General features: G+C 38.6%; 1 non-coding gene across 1 annotated transcript; it reads right to left on the bottom strand.

The window, feature by feature from the left end:
• Positions 1–9,046: 9,046 nt before the first annotated feature.
• Positions 9,047–9,153, bottom strand: LOC142181346 (small nucleolar RNA R71). The gene has a single exon (XR_012710013.1). It is a non-coding gene; the product is annotated as a small nucleolar RNA R71 (small nucleolar RNA).
• Positions 9,154–10,003: the final 850 nt, after the last annotated feature.

The raw sequence follows: 10,003 nt of genomic DNA, 5'->3' as shown, positions 1-10,003 counted from the left end.
AAAATGGGACACATAGTCCCTAAGTTTGAAGGTTAAGTCGTAGGAGTTGACTGTGGTTTGGCTTATGTGAATACGAATCCAAAATGGAGTTTTGATGGTTCCTATAGCTCTGTATGGAGATTTTGGTCTTAGGGGCATGTTCGGATATCGATTTGGAGGTCCATAGGTCGTTTCCGCGAATTGGCGAAAGTTAGAAAATGGGAGATTTTGGAAAGTTTGACCGGGAGTTGACTTTGTTGATATCAGGGTCGGATCCCAATTATGAAAGTTGTAATAGGTTTGTAATATCATTTATGACTTGTATGTAAAACTTGGAGCCAATCGGAGTTGATTTGGTATGAATCGGCGTCGGTTTCGGAATTTGGAAGTTCATAGTTCATAGCTTGAATTTGGGTTGTGATTCGTAGAATTTGCATTGTTTGATGTAATTTTAGGCCTCGAATAGGTCTGTTATGTGTTTTGAAACTTGTTGGTATATTCGAACGGGGTCCGAAGGGCCCCGGGTGTGATACGGATCGAATACAGAATAATTTGGACTTGTTGAATTTTGCTGAAGGTCCCTAGCTTCTGGTGTCATCGCATCTGCGGAGGGTTTGGCCGCAGGTGCAGGCTCGCAAAAGAGAGAAACTCTTCACAGAACCGAATTTGTCTTAGCCCAGCTGGGATTACAGGTGCAAGGAGTTATCCGCATCTACGAGTCCGCAGGTGCATAGGGGAGATCACAGATGCGGACGAGGCTAGCATGGGCTATGGTCGCAGAAGCGGAGGGGTTATCCGCAGAAACGGGCTTGCAGGTGCGATCCATGGTCCGCAGAAGTATAAATTGTGGACTTAAGTATTTCCGCACCTGCAATGGTTTTTCCGCAGGTGTGACATCGCAGAAGCGACCCAAAAGCCACAGAAGCGGAAGTCGCTGGGTAGAAATATGAAAATCGAGGGTTTTGATTCGTAATTCATTTTGGGACTTAGAGAGCTCGGTTAGAGGCAAATTTTTGAGGGATTTTCAAAGAGAACTTTGGTGAAGGAATTCTAACTCATTTTTGATTAATTCACATGAATCTATTATTAATTTTTTCATTTAATTAGTCCTTTGGAGTTAGAAATTGGGAGAAAATGGTAGAAACTCCTTAGGCTAAATTTTTGAGTTTTGAAAGGCGAATTGGGGTTGGACTTGAGTAATTATTGTATGGTTGGACTCGATATCGAATGGGTATTCGGTTTTTGTAATTTTGGTCGAGTTCCGAGATGCGGGCTCGGGATGACTTTTTGGGTCGATTTTTTAATTCTTTGCAAAGATCGTAATTTCATTGTTTGAATTAATATCATATAGTTATATTTATAGTATGTAATTGTTTTGGCTAGATTTGAGCCATTCGGATTTGGAAAATCGAGGAAAAGGCCTTCTAGCTGATTGATTTAGCGTGATTTGAGGTAATTGACTTGTCTCACCTTGTGTGGGGGAAATTTCCCTTAGGATTTAGTATTGTTGTGATACTTGTGATGTGTGAAAGTCGTGTACGCAAGGTAATGAGTGTATACAAGGGGTAAATATTGAAATTCCCAATTTTTAGCTATGTAGTTTCCTTTCATGCTTTAATTGAGTTACTTTAACGTGTTATAGTCATCATATTTAGTCTCATTTCACATGTCTACATGTCTTATCTCTTATTTGCAAATTGTCCTACATTTTTAGTTGAAGTACTTGCTTCCTTTATTTTGTATTCATTATTTAACTATTGAATTCTTTACTTGAAATTGCTATTCTTGGAATATCTTGCTGTTGAATTTGGTATTGAGTTGCAAAGGTCGTGGTTCCTATTGAGGCACAGTGTAAGTTATTAAATATCATTTTATTGAGTTACTCTCCAGTTTTTATTATTGAGACTCTAGGTACATTATGGTTGAGCCGTGGGCTCCTTATTATGAAATTCTATTATTGTTCAGCTTTTTCTGGCAAGTTGTGATATTGGGAACTTGAGGTACGGATTATGATACGTTGTGATATTGATACGCATGCGTTGGCATAAGGTCTGGGTGTTGAAATGCATGCGGTGAGATAAGGTGGGCTTGACACACATGGCTAGTAGGGGAACTACTAGAAGCCATGCGGTATGATGAGGTGGGCTAAAACATAGGGTGCTATTTCGGGGAAAATAATTTGTAAAATTAATGTAAAGTCTCCAGCGGTGATATGAGGAAAGACTATGAGTTACTTTTAGGATTTGCGACTACGAGGTGGCATCTCGGTAGTGGCCCTTGTTGATCTTTCTTTGTTTGTTGTATTTGTCTTGGTTGTTTGTTTCCTTAACATGTAAATCCTTGTTTCCTTTCGTGTTTTATTAATTTCCCTGATTCTGTGTTGTTAACTTTTAGTAAATTCTTTATTGTGTATTTCCATTGTCATTACCATCATATCATTGTATCTTTCATCTTGTTTCTTATTATCTCCAGTTGGTCCTTGACCTGACCTCGTCACTACTCTACTAAGGTTAGACTTGGCACTTACTAGTACCGTTGTGGTGTACTCATGCTACGCTTTTGCACATCTTTTTGTGCAGATCCAGATAATTCCTATCAATCCCAGCACTAGTGAGCTGAGTTTGCTTTGGAGACTTCAAGGTACACCTGCCCGCATCCACAGGCCTCGGATTCCCCTTCAATCATGTTTTCCTTATTTCATTACCCTATTATAGACAGTGATGAATAGGATTTGTCTAGCACTGTTATTTAGAGCTTGTGACTTATATTTCACCTGGTTTTGGGAGTTTTACATATTGAGTTATATATTTTATTTACGTAGTTGTTGAAGTTTTGAGACTCTAAATTACTATTTCAATTATTCTGCATGTTGTTAGGATTACCTAGTCGTAGAGACTAGGTGCCATCAAGACATCCTACGAAGGGAAGTTGAGGTCGTGACAGAAGGTTGAACTATAGCTACTGAGCTTGAAATTTGATTTTGGCACTTGGAATAGGTCCGTTTTGGCATTTAGAACTTGTCTGCAAAATTTAGCATTGTTCAGAATTGATTTGATACGATTCGGACGCTTACTGAAATTTTAGAAGTTCTTGTAAATCTCTTTGAAAATCATGTGTTTTATAGTTCAATTCGTAGTTTTAGATATTATTTTTGTGTTTTGATCATGCAAGAGAGTTTGCATGATGTTTTTAGACTCGTGTGGATGTTTGGTTTGGAGCCCCGAGGGCTCGGATGAGTTCCGGAAACGATTCAGAGAGGTTTGGATTAAAATTGCAGAAACATGGTATCTGGTGCTCTGGTGTCGCAATTGCGAACACCATGCTTGCTAATGTGAAGGTGAAAATAAGGAGCTAATGTCACAAATGTGACCACCCCTTCATATTTGCGAAGAAATCCAAATCTGGGCAGAGTTTGCAATTGCGAACAAGCGTTCGCATTACGATAATTCTAGCTTCGCAATTGTGAAGCCTTTCTCCCAATTGCGATGAAGTGCAAGGCTATCAAGGTTCGCAAATGCGAGACCTGGTTCGCAATTGCGAGGGTTCGCATTGTCGCAAATGCGATATCTGCAGTTGGTTAAACGGTTGGGAGACAGGATTTTTGAACTTATTCTCTCATTTTTTAACCCGGACTCGGTAGGAGACTATTTAGAGAGGGGATTTTCACCTACAAACCTTGGTTAAGTGATCCTAATCCATTTCTAATCATATTCCATCAACTTATCTTAGATTTTAACATCAAAATCTTGTGAATCAAACTAGAAATTTATGAAATTTTGTCAAGTTTTTGAAAAATAAGAAATTGAGTTTTGAGAGTCGATTTGAACTCGGATTTTGAAACTAATCACATATATAAACTCGTGGGGTCATGGGTAGACGGAATATACCATTGGACCCGTGTTTTGACCAAGCGAGCCCCAGGTTGACTTTTGTTGACTTTTTAAAAAAGTACAAAAATCTTAACTTATCTATTATAATTGAATTCCCTAGCATTGTTTGATGTTATTGAGTCACTTTTGGTTAGATTTGAGCTGTATGGAGGCTAATTGTAAGGGAAAAGCTATTTCCGAGTTTTGAATTGGCCTAATTGAGGTAAGTGTCTTGCCTAACTTCGTGTGGGGGAATTATCCCTTAGGATTAGTATTATTTGATTCAATTGTGCTAAGTGAAATCCGTGTACGTAAGGTGACGAGTGGGTACATGGGTTGTACGTAGTATTTGACCGACTTAGGCTACTTAGACTATTTCCATGCTTAAATAGAAATGCCCTATTATGTTCCAAACTCTCATAGTCAAATTATCTTTAATTGTGTTAGAATATCTTTAGTTAACTTGCTACGTGCTAAATTGCTCTGATACCTTAACTGAACTTGTTGTCTCCTTTATTGTTACATGCTAATTCTTCATTGTTAATTATCATTGCTGAAGTAATTGTTCATGTTATCTCTTTACTTGTTGATTTCCATTATTTGAGACTCAATGTTTAATCTTATCTCTTTTAGTGCGAATTTGGTTTCATCTAATATTATGATTATACGTTATATTCTCTCATTATCGAGTTATTTGGTGTTGAAGTTATGGAAGTCGTTAATACATTGAGGCGATGTTGGTTATTGTTGAAACATCTATCTTGTTGAGTATTTTCTATTCATTGTTGTTCTTGATATTCTCGTGTATGTCGTGTTGGAGCCATGGACTATTGTTGTGGAACCATTGATATTGTTGTTGTTGGTAAGTTATGATATATGGGCACTTGTGGTGCGAATTGTTATTGTAATATGATGTTGATACGCATGCGGCGATATAAGGTTTGGGTTGATGTGCATGCGGCAGTATAATGTGGGACTTATGTGCGTGTTGCTTGTAGGGGAACTACGTCAAGCCATGCGACGTCATAAGGTGGGCTAAAGTGCATGTAGCTATTTCGGGAAAACTATTTTCAAAACTTATTTTCAATTGTAAGGCTCACGCGGCGGTATAAGGAAAAATTGTGATTGAAATTGAGAAAAGTGAATATGAGGAGGTACCTCAGTTGTGATTCTTGATTATGCGAGGCAGTGCCTAGTTTTGATTTTATTATACATGTGGTGGTACCTCAATGTGATTCTTGTTGTTTATTTCACGTTGCAAAGTGTTTTGGTGGGAAATATATCTGTTGTGTCATTCTTTATTGTACAATCAGTTGTTGTCCATAAATGACCATTGTAATCCTTGAAAATTTCTTTAGTTATTTTATTAACTACTAGTACTGCTTTAGAAACTAGTGTTAATTTATTTTTTATTTTTCTCTCTTTAAAAAATTTTAGGTAGTTTATGACCCGCTCTTCTACAAAAAAGTTGGCTAGTTACTGTCATAACTCCAAAACTAACCCGGTCGTGATGGCGCCTATCATGGAACTAGGCCAGCCGACACAAACCCAAAACCAATTAATATTTTCCATTCTTAGGATAAAATCGAATCTATTTAACAATAAGCCTTTATATAGTATTTAAAAACAAACAATAGTGCGGAAACAAAGCCCGACATCGGGGTGTCACTAGTCATGAGCATCTACTACAACTGTCTAACAACATCAAGACCAATATGGCCGGAAAAAATACAAGAATACACTAAGGAATAAGGAGGGAGAAAAGCAGGACTGCAATCGCCAGGCAGCTACCTTGCTAACTCCGATGAACCTACCACTGAGCTCATAAATGCATGAATCTGCACAAAAGGTGCAGGGAGTAATGTGAGTACGCCAACTCAGAAAATAATAAAAGTAAATAAAGACTGAGTAGTAAGAAATCACGTAATCCACGTCATAGCACCACAGCAGGTACAGTATGTTTCCAAAATAGGATACAAATCAATTCATCTCGTTAAGCTCCAATTTTAGTAAAATCCTGTGAAAAATAACTTTCTAACAGTTTCAATAAAGGTTTAATGTAGTTTATAGTGAAAGTGATGAAAATCGTAATCAGCAACTCGGTAAAATAATTCATAAACAGCCTTTCTGGCAAACCTCTCAGTCATTCATATACATCAGATAACATGAAAATCTCAGTGGAAATAACAAAACCAAATCAGTAATTTAATTCTAAACATCTCGCAAAAATTCCAGTTTTAATGAAAGTTGTTCAAAATATATGTTTTAACATTTTCAATAGAGACTCAGTAAAGATGAGGGAACACAGTAATTTCATAAAACAAGCCCCTCAGGCAAAGCATTACTCATATACATGTATATATAGCCCCTTCGGCAAGCCTTTCAGTCACTCATGACTCAACTCTCATCAATCGGCGCTCACACTCAGCACTCACACTTAATAGGTACCATATACTAATCGATGTGGCTTGCAGCCCGATCCATATATCTAGTCGATTGCGCTCACTGGGGGCGTGCAGACTTCGGAGGGGCTCCTATAGCCAAAGTGCTATATCGTTGCGGTGTGCAGCCCGATCCAACATATCGTTACGGCGTGTAGACCGATCCATAAATATAGAATCCTCACAACCAAGCCCTCGGCCTCTCTCATCCATCAATCTTACAAGCCACTCGGACTATTAATAAAACAGGGCATTCAACCCAAAATATCATTTATAGTATCAAAACTGAGTAAATAAGGCTGAGTTATGAAATCAGCAAAACACAGCATCACTGAGTACAATTATTAAGTTAAAACAGTGAGGAATAGTAGTAAAAAGCCCCATAAGGGTCCAAAACAGTTGGCACGAGGCCCAAATATGGAATTCTGCCAATAAACATAGCAATACTTTCCAACACAATTATATCAAACAGTTTTCAATCAAATACATGACTTAATAGCCGTATGGGATGGACCAAGTCACAATCCTCAACGGTGCACGACCCCACACTCGTCATCTAGCGTGTGTGTCACCTTAAAGTAGCACGACGATGTGAAATCTGGGGTTTCATACCTTCAGTACAATATTAACTTAAATCGGACGAAAATCCTACTCTGTGGCGCCCTTACCTCTTGACTCAGCCTCAACTCGCCTCGAATCTATCCAAAATCAGGTTCATAACATTAATATACGCTAAGGAACAAAGCCCACGAAAATAATAAAATTACATCAAAAATCCCGAAATTGGTCAAACCCGGCCCTCGAGCCCACGTCTCGGATTCCAACAAAAATACAAAACTAGAATCCTTACTCTCTCACGAGTTCATACATACCAAATACATCAAAATCCGACCACAAACGACCCCTCAAATCCTTAAATCAAAGTCTCCAATTTCAAGCCCTAATTCCGCAATTTTAGGCTTTAAATCCCACAAACATGTCTAATTAGGTATAAATCACCATAGAATCGAGTATTGAGTTCAAAAAATCTTACCTCCAAGTGTTTCCTTTTGATTCCCTCCAATCCTTCTCAAAAAGCTTCAAAATCACTCAACAATGGTAGAAAATAGACCAAAAATCGCGAAGACAACTATTTAAACATTCTGCCCAGGGATAAATTCCTTTTTCGCGAACGGGGTCAAAATCTCGCGTTCGGGAAGCACAAAAAGATCACAGCTCAACTTTCCTCTTACGCGAACGCGAACACCACCTCGCGAACGTGATGCCTTACTCAGCTTAACCTAAGCGAATGCATTGTTCCCGTCGTGAACGCGATGCCTTAGGGCCTAATGCCCAAGTCTGCTTCACCCTTCTACGCGAACGCGAACAATACCACATATTCGCGATGCACATTCAGACTCAACCTTCACGAACTTGGGACTAACATCGCGAATGCGAAGGGAAACTAGCCTGCCTCATTCAACATCTCTTCGTGAATACGAGGACCCTATCGCGAACGCGAAGAGCAAAACTATGCAGCAGAAACTTGAAGAAATCTGCAACTTCCAAAAATAAGAATTTGATCCGCTAACATCACCCCCCCCCCCCCGAAACTCACATGAGTCCCTCAGGACCTCAATCAAACATGACAACACATCCCATAACATCATTCAAACTTGTGCCAACCTTCGGGACACTCAAAACAACATCAAATCACCCTCGAATTCAAGCCTAAGAATTCCAAAACTTCCAAATTTCGCTTTCGATAAAAAAATATATCAAACCTCGTCTGCATGACCTGAAATTTTGCACCCACGTCACAAATGACACAACGGACCTACTCCAATTTTCGAAATTCCATTCCCACCCCGATCTCAAAATTTTCACTACCAACCAAAAAATGCCAAATTTTTAATTTTGCCAATTCAAGCCTAAACCTTCCGCAGACCTCCAAAATATATTTCGATCACGCTCCTAAATTCCAAATCTCCTAACGGAGCTAACCAAATCATAAAAATCCAAATCTGAGATCATATACTAACAAGTCAAAACTCGATCAAACCTTTCAAATTTAAAGCTTCAAATTGAGAATTGTTCTTCCAAATCTGTTCCGATTATCCTGAAAACCAAAACCTATGGTTCACATAAGTCGTAATACACCATACAGGGTTAGTCATGCTCGAGAACTGACGAGTGAAGTGAAAAGGCTCAAAATGGTCGGTCGGGTCATTACAGTTACAATCCAGAAATTCAAAAATCTCTTCGATTGTGTAGGAAAGGACAAACATCATCTTTTCAAAACATAGCTCATGAAGGAATGGAGAATTAGGAAGTAGAAGACATCCATCCACCAGAATTTCCACCACTAGTCCATATGGAGGATCAGTTTGCTGAAGTAGCACCAAGTCAGCAAACAGAATCCCAAGATATTATGCTAGACCTGACTGGTTCAACTATGAATCTAGTGTCAGAAACCCCCAGTGGTAGCCAACAACTTTAAAATCAGGACTGGCCTAATTCAAACGATTCAACAGTCTGGCATCTTCACTGGAGACACAAGTGAAGATCCACACAGTCATTTAATTAACTTTGTGGAACTTGTTGAAATAACTAAGTATAATGGAGTACCTCTTGAAGCTAATAAGTTAATGCTATTTCCTTTTTTTTAAAAGGAGATGCCAAGACTTGGTTGCGAAGTTTTCCACAAGGTTCCGTTACACATGGGACCAGATGACTCAGAAATATTTAAGCAAATATTTTTCCCTTGCTAAAACCACAAAATTAAGATAGGAAAAATCTAATTTCTTGCAGACTGACACTGAGTCAGTTTATCAAGCTTGGGAAAGATTAAAAGTAATGTTAAGAAAATGTCCACACCATGCCATTCCTGAACACATGCAACTATATATTTTTTATCATAGGTTGAAACCCTCTGCTAGAAATGTGATTAATACAGCTGCAGGAGGTTTTGTAATTGCAAAAACCACGAAAGATGCATTGCAATTGTTGAACGAGATTTCTGAGAATGTCATTCAATGGCCATCTGAGTGTGTAATCATTAAGAAGATTGCTACGGTAAATTAGGTTGATACTTTAAACAACTAATGCCACAAATTATTTCTTAGGCACAAAAGTTTGAATCTTTTCAGGTGAATATACAACAGCCAAGCCAATCTGAGGCTTGTGACATGTGTGGAGGAAACCATCTGAACCATGAATGTCAAGCAAACAATCACAATGATGAACATGTCTATTCTGTTGGTTATAAACCATACACTTTTGGGAGTCCAATGGCATAATAGCATCCAGGATTTCAATGGAGCAATCAAAATGGTGCAGAGAACTCTCAAAGCTTCCAGAAGCAACAAAAGGTCTGTCGGGATACCAGAATTAGAACTATGGGCAACCAAACTACTAGCCTTATCAACAAGCAGGGCCATATCAACAAAGGCCTCAACAACCTCATTCAAGTCTTGATAACCTTTTGTATAAGTACATTAAGGTCACTAATGAAAAGATGAAAAGCCAAGGTTCGGCCCTCAAAAATCTAGAAATTCAATTAAGCCAACTAGCAACTCTTGTGTAGGAAAGGATTCGAGGTCCCCTGCCAAGCAATACAGAGAAATATCCAAAGGAGAACCTTAAGGCCATCACCTTACGATCAGGTTAGGATCTTGATTAACCCTATGCAGACCAGTCAGAACAACACGTAAATGAGGATAAGAATATTGAAAT

This window comes from Nicotiana tabacum, chromosome 5 (assembly GCF_000715075.1).
Source record: "Nicotiana tabacum cultivar K326 chromosome 5, ASM71507v2, whole genome shotgun sequence".
NCBI lineage: Eukaryota > Viridiplantae > Streptophyta > Magnoliopsida > Solanales > Solanaceae > Nicotiana > Nicotiana tabacum.
The sequence above is the reverse complement of the archived record's forward strand: the minus strand, read 5'-3'. Positions and strand labels throughout refer to the sequence as shown.